Below are 14,948 nucleotides of genomic sequence, written 5' to 3'. Positions count from 1 at the left end.
AAGGACACACAACATGTGTGACACGTCATGATTCCCTTTTATTCCAGAAGTTTGGTCCTTAAGGGGTTAAAGGAACAGTCAAATTATATATATATATATATATATATATATATATATATATATATATATATATATATTCATGGGTGTGTGTCGCCTGCAGATCTATAGCTGTTTAAATTCTTCCCCCTCCCCCCCCCCCCCCTCTTATTTAAGCATTGTGGGCATATACATCAATTGCTGAGATTCATTAATCCAGTGATTCTGTATGTATATGTAATCAGCACATACTTCATGCGGACACTGGACATATAATAGATTGAATTATTTTAGTCAGAAGCCTCTAATGGCTGTCTAAATAACAGCCACTAGGGTGTTGGCATTGAAACAGCCCCTTTTCCAGCTGTGACAGTGCAGTTCTTGAGATCACTTCATTAAGATTAAAAAGTTTCTTGATTGCCCCCTTAAAAAAAAAAAAAAAGAATAAAAAAATACATTAACGCAAGTTTTCCTGCCACACAGCACGTTATCTAAACTTCTGTGAGAAGAATGGTTACTTCTTTGTGGGTAACAATGCCAGCCAATATCGAGACATATTAGTAAAGAGAAACGCACAGCAAAGAATAAACAGAACAGTTCTTTGGCACACAAACCTAGGGGCAGCTACCTTCTCCATTCACGCATGACACATAATATCATCATGTGACATTAGAAGACTTGCATAAGTGCTTGATAGGAGATAGAGATATATATATATATTATATATATATATATATATATATATATATATATATATATATATATATATATATATATATATATATATATATATATATATATATATTTTTTTTTTTAACTGAAAACAATAACACAAAAGAGGCTAAGCTTCTTGGAGGATTAAGGGAATAGAGCGAAACACTGCAATTTTCCCAATGAGCAGAGTATTTACCAATTATTACAACTAATTTAGTTAATCAAAACCAGGCTCAGAAAATATATAAAGGCAGCAGCAGAGGTACCATTAAAAAAGGGCAAATAGCTGTATATGCAGGCAAGTCTCATATGCAGGTGTAACAAGTTGTAGATTGGAAAATGGTGAGCAATATAGTGCGTAGAATTTTAACACTCAATCTAGATGTAACTATTATAACACTTCACACGAAACCGGAACACTCACTAAATAGAAAAATTAAATCATTGCCTTACACTTTAGGCTGAGGCACAAAGCAGTCAGGAAGGGTACTCTCACAATGGTCAACTCGGATACTTTAAAAAGGTGGTGATTTGAAATCTTGCATAAATTGAGAAGAGGGGACAGTTTGTTAACCCCTAAAGAAGATTTTGGAAGATGCCAGTAATGGTGAACCTTCATAGAATTAAAAATAAAATGACACAGATAAGTAAGATTTTTAGGAGCCATGTTTCCTGCAAATCACTTTTAAGAAATGACAAAAGACGTATGCAGACTCTACTTTAACTGATTACCCTAAACAAAAAACAACATCCCCCTGTTAGCAAAAAAAAAAATTACCTGCGATCCCACACCAAAGTCAAATTCTCCTTCAGTCTGATTCTCCTCTAGTGACATCACTGCCCCTTACTGGAGATAGATTATGTCACAAAGGAAGACTTGGGCAGCACATAAGGGGGGTCCATGCCACCAGAAATGGTCATTCTGGTCTGCCAGAGGTGCACTTAAACCCATGGAAGCGATGTGCTATATATCTGTATAGTGTACTATAGTGATGCACTGCATATATACACTCCAGTAAAGTGGTCATTGTTCTTGGAGTAACTTTTTGATATATCTTGCTGAGACAAACCACAAAGCAATAATTTGCATATTGTTATGCGGGTTTAAAAATGTCTTGTTTAACAAAAGTGATAAAAATCACAAGTTTCGGCTATAGATGTCAGGGTACAGGCCACAGAGAACGATGTTGCTAACATCAAACAGGGACTGACAACCATGCAGGACACAATACTGGCACTCCAGACTCAACAGCAAGCACTCTCCCTCCACTATATCGCCCTCGATGACAGGTCAAGGCGAAACCACATAAAAATAAGAGGAGTACCAGACGACGTCTCCTCAGACGAATTACCTCACTACCTGAGACGCCTCGTGGCCACCATCCTGCCACCCACACAGGCCAAGAAATTCAACACGGATGGGATATACCGCCTGCCACCTTCGGGCAGGACAGCCCCAAGCTTGGCCCGAGACGTGATTGTCCGCTGTGCCGCCTCCCAAGACAAAAGAATCCTGATGACCGCTCTCCGGGGCAAGACGCCACTCACATTTGAAGGCGCACAGCTTAACATCTATCAAGACCTCACCAGAGCCACGCTACAATGGCGCAGATCGCTGAACCAAGTCACCAGCACCCTCAGAGAAGCGGGGATAGAATACCACTGGAGGTCACCCAGATTCCTGGTAGTCACTAGACACGGAACTGTCCACAAACTCTCCACACTTGAAGAGTTCCCGACATTCTGCCACGCTTTGGGCATACCCGCACCTAACCAGGCCACTGACAAGTGACCTACTCCTGAGGCCTGACTCCAACAACAGAGACTTTACCACACATGTTTTACGTTGCACAGTTATGACTACACATATTCTGCTGACCTTGAACCACTCCTAGCTCACCTCATCCCCCCCCACTGACAAGAGGGAGCGACCGCTCCAAACCTACGTACCCCCCCCAGACCCCCCTGGGCTCTGGTTATACACTGTGTGCAGAATTATTAGGCAAATGAGTATTTTGACCACATCATCCTCTTTATGCATGTTGTCTTACTCCAAGCTGTATAGGCTCGAAAGCCTACTACCAATTAAGCATATTAGGTGATGTGCATCTCTGTAATGAGAAGGGCTGTGGTCTAATGACATCAACACCCTATATCAGGTGTGCATAATTATTAGGCAACTTCCTTTCCTTTGGCAAAATGGGTCAAAAGAAGGACTTGACAGGCTCAGAAAAGTCAAAAATAGTGAGATATCTTGCAGAGGGATGCAGCACTCTTAAAATTGCAAAGCTTCTGAAGCGTGATCATCGAACAATCAAGCGTTTCATTCAAAATAGTCAACAGGGTCGCAAGAAGCGTGTGGAGAAACCAAGGCGCAAAATAACTGCCCATGAACTGAGAAAAGTCAAGCGTGCAGCTGCCAAGATGCACTTGCCACCAGTTTGGCCATATTTCAGAGCTGCAACATCACTGGAGTGCCCAAAAGCACAAGGTGTGCAATACTCAGAGACATGGCCAAGGTAAGAAAGGCTGAAAAACGACCACCACGGAACAAGACACACAAGCTGAAACGTCAAGACTGGGCCAAGAAATATCTCAAGACTGATTTTTCTAATGTTTTATGGACTGATGAAATGAGAGTGAGTCTTGATGGGCCAGATGGATGGATTGGTAAAGGGCAGAGAGCTCCAGTCCGACTCAGACGCCAGCAAGGTGGAGGTGGAGTACTGGTTTGGGCTGGTATCATCAAAGATGAGCTTGTGGGGCCTTTTCGGGTTGAGGATGGAGTCAAGCTCAACTCCCAGTTTCTGGAAGACACCTTCTTCAAGCAGTGGTACAGGAAGAAGTCTGCATCCTTCAAGAAAACATGATTTTCATGCAGGACAATGCTCCATCACACGCATCCAAGTACTCCACAGCGTGGCTGGCAAGAAAGGGTATAAAAGAAGAAAATCTAATGACATGGCCTCCTTGTTCACCTGATCTGAACCCCATTGAGAACCTGTGGTCCATCATCAAATGTGAGATTTACAAGGAGGGAAAACGGTACACCTCTCTGAACAGTGTCTGGGAGGCTGTGGTTGCTGCTGCACGCAATGTTGATGGTGAACAGATCAAAACACTGACAGAATCCATGGATGGCAGGCTTTTGAGTGTCCTTGCAAAGAAAGGTGGCTATATTGGTCACTGATTTGTTTTTGTTATGTTTTTGAATGTCAGAAATGTATATTTGTGAATGTTGAGATGTTATATTGGTTTCACTGGTAAAAATAAATAATTGGAATGGGTATATATTTGTTTTTTGTTAAGTTGCCTAATAATTATGCACAGTAATAGTCACCTGCACACACAGATATCCCCCTAAAATAGCTATAACTAAAAACAAACTAAAAACTACTTCCAAAAATATTCAGCTTTGATATTAATGAGTTTTTTGGGTTCATTGAGAACATGGTTGTTGTTCAATAATAAAATTAATCCTCAAAAATACAACTTGCCTAATAATTCTGCACTCCCTGTACATAGAAGAAGGCCATAACTCAGAACCCGATAGGGTCACTACACACATACTATGGTTACACACCCATTCTCCCGAGGCAATTCACACACTCACGATAACATACCATTGCGGACCCACACTCTCTAGTACATGATTTTGTTTAAATGCTATTGTTCATGCCGTACTATGTTTTCATGATTATGTTTGATGTACAGTTCAAATATTCTTGACCCGCAAGGGTGTGAAAAAAAAACAAATTTCAATAAAAAGAGATTGACAATAAAATAAGTCTCATGGAAAAATGCAAAAAAAAAAAAAAAAAAAAAAATCACAAGTTTCATTTAAATAAGCATAACAGTAGAAATAAAAATATTGCAATAGAAACAGAAGTAACAAGCACTTGTGAACAGTTGAACTTGACGGACTTTATTATGTTGTTCAACCTGAATTACTTAAGGGTATATTTGCTTAGTAAGCGAGATATTTAGACTACACATTTTCACATTACTTTATTTATTTTTGCTTTATGCAATCATCACAACTTCTATCAAATAATGTCCCCTGACTTAGAGTTCATAAACTTCCATATGGAAGGAGGAATCATCCACTCTCATGCATCTTGGGAAGACTACCAGCACCAACATCCTGAAATGTTGCAGAGTACCTGCCTCTGTTGAACTAATCACTCCAGTAATCATATCAATAACTTTTCAAAATCAGAAAACTGACCATTCCCCATTAACAGTAACTTGTACTAAAATCCCATATACTAATATGAGCCACTATTTGCAAAGTATAACTGTCTATCTATAACAACCCCATCGCTTCGTTTTGTTTTTCTCCTGAATGCAGTGGTGGTCACTTAAAAGCTACTTTACTTGACACTTATGAACTAGAGAAAGTTTGGAATTGTTGCTATGTTTGTTTAATCTTGACTTTCCTTTTTTCTTATTTAGAACACAAACCAGTTCATTTAGAACATTCTGGGAAAAAGATTACCATTAAAATGGTTAATGTGTGTAGTACAGTATGCAGGGACAGAGACTTTAAAAAAGCCTTCAATCCCATTAAGATGGCATACCATACACACACATTACTCCTCGAGTAAATGTAGAAATACAAGTTGCAATTACCGGTCAGGTGACTTTTAAAGGTGACCAGTGTCTTGGTGACTTTCAATCCCCCTCAAGCACTAAAGTAGGGAAAAGTGTCGTTCAAAGGTCACATGCACAAGCTAATATCAGGTCAACACAATAATGTCTACAATCACCTAGTAACAAAATCATGAGGAATGAAGCAGCATGAATGAAGTTTGCCCCTATCATTAGACACCTTATTACAAAGCAGAGATAATCCTTTTTCAAATAAGAAGTCTTGTATAGGTTACGTTTGTAAATAATTTTATGTTTATTTTAACCCCTTAAGGACACATGACATGTGTGACATGTCATGATTCCCTTTTATTCCAGAAGTTTGGTCCTTAAGGGGTTAAGAACTGGTCTTATTTTACCGAGTTGAGTTTAGAGGAGTTAGTGCAAACGCCTAAAACTGACCTTATCAAACGAATAAGAAATTGACTAGTAGTAGCCCTGGGGTTTAATATATCAGTTGCCAGAGCATTCAGTTTCCCCAAGTGAGAAAACATTATAAGTGTGATGATTAAGAAAATACAAAACCTGCATATAGCACCAGACCTCACATGTCAAGACAAACAACCTGTGTTGGATTCACACTTACATCATACACTTTACCCAGGACCTGTTTACAGAAACCAGAGCCATGATGCAATATCACTGTGTACATGACGTCATACAGTAACTCCAGTCTGTATACTCCATGTTATGACGATAGAAGTCATTGTGTAACATGGAGTAACACTCACTGCGGACACAGGAAACCAGCCAGCCAGTCATAAAATCAGGGAGGTCAGCAATATGTATGGGTAGCTATGGAAATCCCTCAATCCGGACCCCTGAGGGCTGCCAGTCAGCAGTTGCCATGGGGGGAACCAGGGGTGTAATTAACCTGACACCCCCATAAATAACCCCATAGAGAGGGGTGGGGGGAGCCAGGGGTGTAATTAACCTGTCACCCCCATAAATAACCCCACGGAGTGAGCTCCTCTCCTGTCACAGCACTGTAACTCTCATCACCCTCAGGCAGGCAGTAAGTCTAATCACCCTCAGGCAGGCGGTCCTATAACTCTAGTCACCCTCAGACAGACAGTAACTCTAATCACCCGCAGGCAGGCGGTGCTGTAACTATAATCACTCTCAGGCAGGCGGTGCTGTAACTCTAATCACCCTCAGGCAGGCGGTGCTGTAACTCTCATCACCCTCAGGCAGGCAGTAAGTCTAATCACCCTCAGGCAGGCGGTCCTATAACTCTAGTCACCCTCAGACAGACAGTAACTCTAATCACCCGCAGGCAGGCGGTGCTGTAACTATAATCACTCTCAGGCAGGCGGTGCTGTAACTCTAATCACCCTCAGGCAGGCGGTGCTGTAACTCTAATCACCCTCAGGCAGGCGGTGCTGGCCGCAGAGACACGCCCCTGGTGAGGCCTATTGTTTTGTTAGAGCCTGCCGGTGGTGACTGTGGTGCTGGCGGCCGTGTAAAGCGATACATTCCCGGTGTAGACCAGGCTGACGTCCTCCCCGCCCCGGCTCTCTGTGTGTGACCCGCCGCTGCCGTTACTGACCTGCCTCTAGCCGCCGTATCGTTGTCTCTCTCCGCGTTCCCTCACAGCTTGTCCCTCCGCTTCCGCCGTACGTGTCACACCACCTAATCTCAGCGAGCGCAGCCCCGCCCACTGCCCGCGCTGATTGGTCCTCGCGGCATATAATCAAAACATCGGCGCGAGCGCGAGTATCGTTACAGTGGAGAGCTTTCAGTGTGTCACTGCGCCCCTAGCGGCTGTCACATTGTGTTCGTACTCCACTCGGCAATCTCCGGAACGCCGATTGCCCTCTCTGCGCCTTCCCTCCAGCATTGAACTCTGCATGCTAAACTCGGCCTGTAACCCCGCCCCGCCTACCACAATACGTAACTCCGCCCTCAGCCCTTGACATATTAACCCCGCCTCCCTAATGCGTAAGCACTAACTCCTCTGTCTCTCTCTGCCCCTCCTCCTCCCACAACCCCGCCCCCATTGGAGAAGCCCCGCCCCCATTGGAGAAGCCCCGCCCCCATTGCTGCGTACGCAGTGTCTGGGTGTCAGCTCTCCACCTCCCTCTTGCAGCACAACCTGTAACTATAGCAACCATTAGTGCCTACTGTGCCGTACCAGGGCCAGATTAAGAGCCCATTGGGCTTGGTGCTGACAATTGTGATGGGCCTAATTACAGAATCTTATCGACAAAAAACACAAACACTTTTATCTCCCAGGCGTCATGTATCTGGTGGAGGTGGTGCTGGAGCGAAACTCACAGAGTATAGCTATCACAAAGCACACACCCTGTGCCAGGGGTTCCCAATTATTTTTTCCCGTGGAACCCTTTGACATAATGCACTAACAACGTGGAACCCCCCTAATTTTTGGCGCCATAGCGCAGATAGTAAACAGATAGTAGTACTTAGGAGCAGGTGTGCTTTTGTGTGTACAGTTGGTGTTTGTATATAATGTTAGCGTTTTGATACAGCGGTGTGCTTGGATGTAGTGTTACCTTGTACATGCGGATGTACATTTGTGTGTAGTATTAGTGTTTGAGTGAAGGGTGTGTTTCAATGTTTGTATGTTAATTTTAAATTTGAATCCAGGGTTTTTGTATGTAATGTTTGTGTTTGCATGTTGTGTTTGTGTTTGATTGCTGGGATGTACGCACATATATGTGTTTTATTGCTGGGAATGACAGCTCCAAACACTACCTGCAATCGGAGCACTCCTACACTCCCTTAACCCCTAACACCCAGTCCTCATTCTCCTTACTTCTGCCCATTCTGCTTTTCTCAAAATACTCATCTGAGCAATATTCTATCTTCCCTTCTCCTTTTCTTTCCTCTCCCTCAGCATCAAAATATCTCCTTTCACCCACTCCCCTCAACAACACAATCACATCCACATTAATACATCTCCGCTACACTCCCCCTTCTCTCATCTCATGCCCTGCACTCATTTTCTATTCTTTCTCTCCTGCTCCAATCTCATCCTAGACCCCGCCCATATAAAACCCATTCACACCTCCTGTCACTATCTCTCCTCCTACTTCTAGCAGCTGGTGACATCTCTCACAACCCAGGGCCCTTCACCTCATCTGCTCACACTAAAACAACTAGAAACCACACAAACCTCATCCATATACCCTGCAGTTTATCCTCCTCCACCAGCGAACCCCAACTCTACCCATAACCTTTACCCCAACCTTCCTCTACCCCTAAGTCTAACCCTACCCTTAAGCCTAAACCTACCCCTAAGCCTACAGGGGCAGGGTTAGGGATTTCCAAAGTCTTGAATTCCCAAAGTCCCGAAATGCCGAAGTTCGGAATTTCGGAACTGACGAACTGAACCAAATTTTTTGCCCATGCACTTCCCTACTTTCCCTACTTGACATTATAGCACCTCCTATATTTAAACGCAGCAATCGTTCCCAATTACAACCCTGGCACACCAAGCTGACTCGATATCTCAAAAAACGTTCCAGAACTGCTGAATGCTGTTGGAGAAAGTCTCACTCTGCACCGAACTTCCTCCATTATAAATGTATGCTGCGCTCCTACACTCTGGCTCTTTCCTCTGCAAAAGTAAATTACTTCAACACCCTCATAAGCACACTGTCCTGCCAACCCAAATGCCTATTTCACACTTCCAATACTCTCCTTCGCCCTGTTGCTCCCCCTCCCCCTACCACCTTGTCCGCCACAAACTTTGCAACTCACCTCGCTGAGAAGATTTCTACAATCAGGGAAGAGATCTTTAACCTCTAACCCTCCCCTTCCAATACATCACCCAACCCCACTCACTCCACTGTTCTATGCTCATTCATACCTACTACAACGGAAGAGGTTTCTGCTATGCTCGGGTCCTCCAGCCCCACCACCCTTGATCCTAGTCCCTAATATCTCATCCGCACACTGTCTCACACATACAAACACACATACACTCTCAGTGACAAAAACACATACACACACACTGACAAGCACACATACACTCTCACTGACAAGCACACACACACACACGCCCACTGACAAACACACATACACTCTCAGTGACAAACACACATACACACACACTCACTGACAAACACACATATAAATTCCTTAACAGACACACACACAATTTATTTCTTTTTTTAAATTTCACTCCACCAAGCCTCCCTACCTTTGGGAGTGCTGGCATGGAGTCTCTATTTCTCTGGGGTCCAGTGGGGCTGCTGGGCTGAGCGGCTGACATGTGGTCTCTGGGGTCCAGTGGGGCTGCTTGGCTGAGCAGCTGGCGTGCGTTCCCTGGGGTCCAGTGGGGCTGAGCAGCTGGCGTGCAGTGCAGCGGCGAGGAAGCAGTGATCTTTCTGCTCACTGCTCAGCTTCCTCATGCGCCTCTTAGTGATGCCGGGGCCGGAGGAACATCATATTCCGGCTCTGGCATCACTGCAGTGCACCCGAGGGAGCTGAGCAGGGGAGAGTGCTCCATCGCCGCCCGTCTCAGTTATCAGCGGCGGTCATTTTGTTTCCCGATATTGCGGTGGAACCCCATTTGTGTTCTCGCGGAAATTGGGAAACGCTGCCTTATGCTAATCTTTCTTTTATCTTTCAAGTAAAGCCATGCCACACATCCCAACTCTCCCGGACGTTCAGGGAGTCTCCCACATTTTAATTGTGTCTCCTGGACGCCTGCGAGGTCTATATAATATCCCGTAACCAACTTTTTTAGAGAGCGCGTTAAATGGTCATTTCTAATAATTAGAAATGACCATTGAACTCTCTCACTATCACGAAAAATTGTTTACCGGGATATTATGCTGCGGCGGCTCCATAAAGGAACCGCACGCACTATCCCATGAGGGAACTCCGCCCCCTAAAGTTTTGCAGTCGAACAGCGTGCCCCCCGGCCACTGCCGCCAGGGATAGGATACCAAGCAGGTACCAACTTCAAGAAGCCCCCTCCCCTGCAATGACAGGTAAAACAGATGGCGGAGGCTCCAATCTTTGTGGTGCAAAGCTGGTGTTCTGGAAGACAGCTAACTGCTACTTGCACAGGAAGGAGGCAAGAAGAGGTATGAAAGGGAGGGGTGTGGAAGATATTGGGGGAAGCTATGAGGGGGTGGGAGATATTGGGGGAAGCTATGAGGGATTGGGAGATATTGAAGGAAGGTATGAGGGGCTGGGAGATATTGAGTGAAGCTATGAGGGGGTGGGAGATATTGAGGGAAGCAATGAGGGGGTGGGAGATATTGAGAGAAGATATAGATGGAATGGGAGGGAGATATTGGGGGACATATGGATGGAATGGAGGGGGGGTTACTGGTGCCCCTATCCCTCCTACTACAGCCTCTATCAGTCCTAGTACAGCCTCTAACCCCTCTTTTAGACCCCATACCCACCACTACAGTCAAAATTCCCTGAATACAGTCCGTACCCCCCACTACAGTCCATATTCCCTGACTACAGTCCATACCCCCCACTAAAGCCCCTTCCCCCAACTGCAGCCATTCACCTACTTTAGTCTTTAACCACCCTACTACAGCCCTTATCCCACACAACATTTCCTAGCCCATATCCTTCTTCACAGCCCCTATCGCCCCACTACCAGTGCCCCTCCCGAGAGTGGGTGGGCAAAGCAGCTGATAATACAGCCCCCTCTCTGAAATTTGTTTTTCCATGTTGAGATGTCTGCCATACCGCCTAACAACAGTGTCCGGTGAAGCAGGCTTTCGGTGGATGGGGTAAAAGAGTGGGCCACTGACCCGAATCATAGAACCAGAATCGTCCAAAGGGGCGAACATGCCAAAAAAGGGGGCGTGTCTGCCCAAAGAACTGGAAGGCCAGCCTGGTGTGAATACATGGTAGGCAGCCAGCCATAATGCAGGCTGGTCAACTAAGGGCATACTATGCAGACAGCATCCTGAGCATGGCATAAATGTGCATGATGCGCTTGCTCAATGCTTTCTAAGGACTGTCCCATCGCCAGGGCCGGAATGGGAAAAAAATTAGTCCCGGGCATTTTTTAATCACAGCGGCCCCCTGAGAAGGGGGCGGGGCCAAAGAGGGTGTGTTTTGTCATGACTCTCAAACTGAGCATGTTGGTTCAATGCACAGAGCCCCGCTGAAGAGCTGTAGCATGAGAAAAAGGCCCTGTATTTGTTCTGCGCAGCGCAAGCAAATTTGATAACATGCTTGCGCTGTGCTTGCTTTTAACTTGTCTCTGGTGTCTCCATAAGTGGGATACCAGAGGACAAAAGGGTCAGGAAAGCGTAATTTTGCATGTGTTTGGAGGCTGCTTGTGGGATTGTGTGTGTATAGAGTGAGCTGATTGTGGTGTGGTATTGTGTAACTAGGTCGACTTCATTCGAGTTTGTGGTGTAATATCTGTGGCTAGGGGCTGTAGATAGTGTGTGTGTATAGGGGATGTAGCGAGTATGTGTATACGGGCTGTAGTGTGTGTGTATATAGGTGATGTAGTGTGTGTAGGGGTTGTAGAGAGTGTGTGTTTACAGAATGTTGTATGTGCTTGCTTACAAGGAATGTAGTGTGTGCATAGGGGATCCAGAGTTTGTATGTCAGGAATGTAGTGTGTGTAGGTGGTCCAGTGTGTGTGTAGGAGATCTAGTGTGTAAAGGACCCAGAATGTGTATAGGAGATTGTGTCTGTGTGTGTTTTTGTGCGTGTGTAGAGGATTCAGAGTGTATATATTATATGTTTGGACATATGTGTGAGGGGCGCAGTGTGTGTGTGTGTAAGAGGAGTGCTGTGTGTGTGAGGGTGTTCTTATCTGCCGTCACATTCTATGTTTCTAATTGTCTTTGTCTGTTAACTCACTGAGGGTTTATTTATATATTATATATATATGTGTGTGTGTGCTGTGTGTGTGTGAGGGTGCAGTGTTGGTGTAAGGGTGTTGTGTGTGTAGGAGGGTGCTGTGTGTGTAGGAGGGTGCTGTGTGTGTGAGAGTGCTGTGTGTGTATGAGGGTGGTGTGTGTGTCTGAGGGTGATGTGTGTGTATGAGGGTGATGTGTGTGTATAAGGGTGCTGTGTGTATAGAGTGCTGTGTGTGTATGAGAGTGCTGTCTGTGTCTGAGGGTGCTGTGTGTGTCTGAGGGTGCTATGTGAGGGTCCCGTGTGTACGAGGTTGGTGTGTGTGTCGGAGGGTGATGTGTGTGTATGAGGGTGATGTGTGTGTATAAGGGTGCTGTGTGTGTAGAGTGCTGTGTGTGTATGAGAGTGCTATGTGTTTGTGAGTGTGCTGTGTGTGTTGAGGGTGATGTGATGTGTGTTTATGGGGTGCTGTTAGTGTGAGTGTGCTCTGTGTGTATGAGGGAGCTGTGTGCAGTGGCGGATCCAGAGCCTGAGCTCGGGAGGGGCACTTGCAGATTATTTAAAGAAATAATCCAGACACAATAACCACTACAGCTCAGTGTAGTGGTTATGGTGTCAATAGTGCCGGGACCCCCTCCCAGAGTAAGTAGTCAAACCGTTTAAGAACAGTTTGACAACTTACTTGAGGTCTGCTGGGAAATAGGGCTGTAGTAGGGCGTAGGAGCAGTGGTGTGTGTGAGTGGTGCAATGTGTAAGGGGTGCAGTGTGTGTGTGAGGGGGACAGTGTGTGAGCAGTGTGTGTGTGTGAAGGTTGTAGTGTGTGAGTGAGGGCGGCAGTGTATATCAGGGATGCAGTGTATATGTGGTACAGTATGTGTGTGTAACAGTTGCAGTGTGTGTGTGAGTATTGCAGTGTATGTGTGAGTGTGGGCAATGTGTGTGTATGGGGCGGCAGTGTATGGGGGCAGTGTGTGTGTGTATGGGGAGCAGTGTGTGTGTATGGGGGTAGTGTATGTATGTAGAGTGTGTGTATGGGGGCAGTATGTGTGTATGGGGGAGCAGTATGTGTGTATGGGGGCAGTATGTGTATGGGGGAAATGTGTGTATGGGGGCAGTGTGTGTGTATGGGGGCAGTGTGTGTATGGGGGCAGTATGTGTATGGGGAGCAGTGTATGTGTATGGGGAGCAGTGTATGTGTATGGGGGGCAGTATGTGTATGGGGGCAGTATGGGGGGCAATGTGTGTGCATGGGACAGTATGGGGGGCAATGTGTGTGTATGTGGGCAGTATGGGGGGCAATGTGTGTGTATAGGGGCAGTATGGGGGCAACGTGTGTATATGGGGGCAGTATGGGGGGCAATGTGTGTATATGGGGGCAGTATGGGGGGCAATGTGTGTATATGGGGGCAGTATGGGGAGCAATGTGTGTGTATGGGGGCAGTATGGGGGGCAATGTGTGTGTATGGGGGCAGTGTATGTGTGTAGAGTGTGTGTATGGGGGGCAGTGTATGTGTGTAGAGTGTGTGTGTGTGTGATAAGGGGAGGGTTTTTTTTTTAATAATAATAATATATATATATTTTTATTTTATGAAAATAAATATTGATGTCCCCCCTCCCTTCTTACCTTTACTGGGAGGAGGGGGGACATTTCTTGATCCCTGGTGGTCCCAGTGGGATTCCCTGGTGGTCTGGTGGGGATTCCCTGGTGGCCCAGTGGGGAGAGTGAACTCTAGCCCATAGCTCCAGGGCTAGAGTTCACTCTCGCGAGATTTGAAGCGTTGCCGTGGTTACCGCGGCAACGCTCCATGCTCGCTAGATGAGGACCTGGAGGAGCTGCAGGCAGAGCTCCCGGGTCCTCTCTCCCTCCCTCTCCTGCCGGCTGCGATCACAGTGCCTGCGGACTGGGGAGGGAGAGCTCTGATCTCCCCTCCGGTCCACAGGCACATTGCAGGGCTGGCAGGGGAGAGGGAGACCGTCGGTTTTCTCCACTGGCTGTGTGTTTGTGAGGGTGCTGTTAGTGTGAGTGTTCTGTGTGTGTGTGAGGGTGCTGTGTGTGTCTGAGGGTGCTGTGTGTTTGTGAAGGTGCTATTACTGTGAGTGTTCTGTGTACGTGTGTGAGGGTGCTTTTAGTGTGAGTGAATATGTTTATTTCAATATGTTTTTATTAAAAAAAAAATGTTTTATATCCCCCCTCCTGGGAGGGGGGGGAGCTGTGCTGCCATGGAGGGGGGCCGTGCTGCCATCCCTGGTGGTCTTAATGGTGAGAGTGAACTCTAGCCTGCAGGGCTAGAGTACACTCTCGCAAGATTTGAGCATTGCCGTGGTAACCGCGGCAACATTCCGACCTCACGAGAGGAACCAGACGGAGCTGCTCGCTAGAGCTCCCCGGGTCCTCTCCTGCCTCTCTCCAGCCGCATATCAGTGCCTGTAGGCAGGTGACGGAGATCTTTGATCTCCCCACCAGCCCATAAAGGCACACAGCAGGGCTGGGGCTCGGATAGCGCCAGCTCTGCATGGGCCGACAGGGGAGATCCTGTGATCTCCCCTGCTGGCCTCGGCCCACGGCCATCGCGGCCCACCAGGCATTTGCACGGTACAGGGACGGACTGGCCCACCGGGATACCGGGAAATTTCCCGGTGGGCCGCCGGCACCTGGGGCCGGACAGAGAGCTGGCTGACCTGCGGCCGCAGGGGGAGCTGGCTGTTTTGGCAGCCGCAGGGGGGAGCTGGCT

General features: G+C 46.5%; 1 protein-coding gene across 2 annotated transcripts in view; it reads right to left on the bottom strand.

Annotated features, from left to right (window-relative positions):
- TMBIM6 (transmembrane BAX inhibitor motif containing 6) overlaps nucleotides 1-7,084 on the bottom strand; it is a 28,220-nt gene extending 21,136 nt beyond the window's left edge. For both annotated transcript variants that reach the window (XM_063426044.1, XM_063426043.1), the window contains exon 1: nucleotides 6,950-7,084. The gene's annotated coding sequence lies outside the window, so the exon portion shown is untranslated. The remainder of the gene's footprint in view (nucleotides 1-6,949) is intronic.
- Between the last annotated feature and the right edge of the window lie 7,864 nt (nucleotides 7,085-14,948).

The sequence above is a fragment of the Pelobates fuscus genome, chromosome 1 (genome assembly GCF_036172605.1).
Source record: "Pelobates fuscus isolate aPelFus1 chromosome 1, aPelFus1.pri, whole genome shotgun sequence".
Classification (NCBI taxonomy): Eukaryota; Metazoa; Chordata; class Amphibia; order Anura; family Pelobatidae; genus Pelobates; species Pelobates fuscus.
This window is presented reverse-complemented; position numbering and strand designations above follow the sequence as displayed.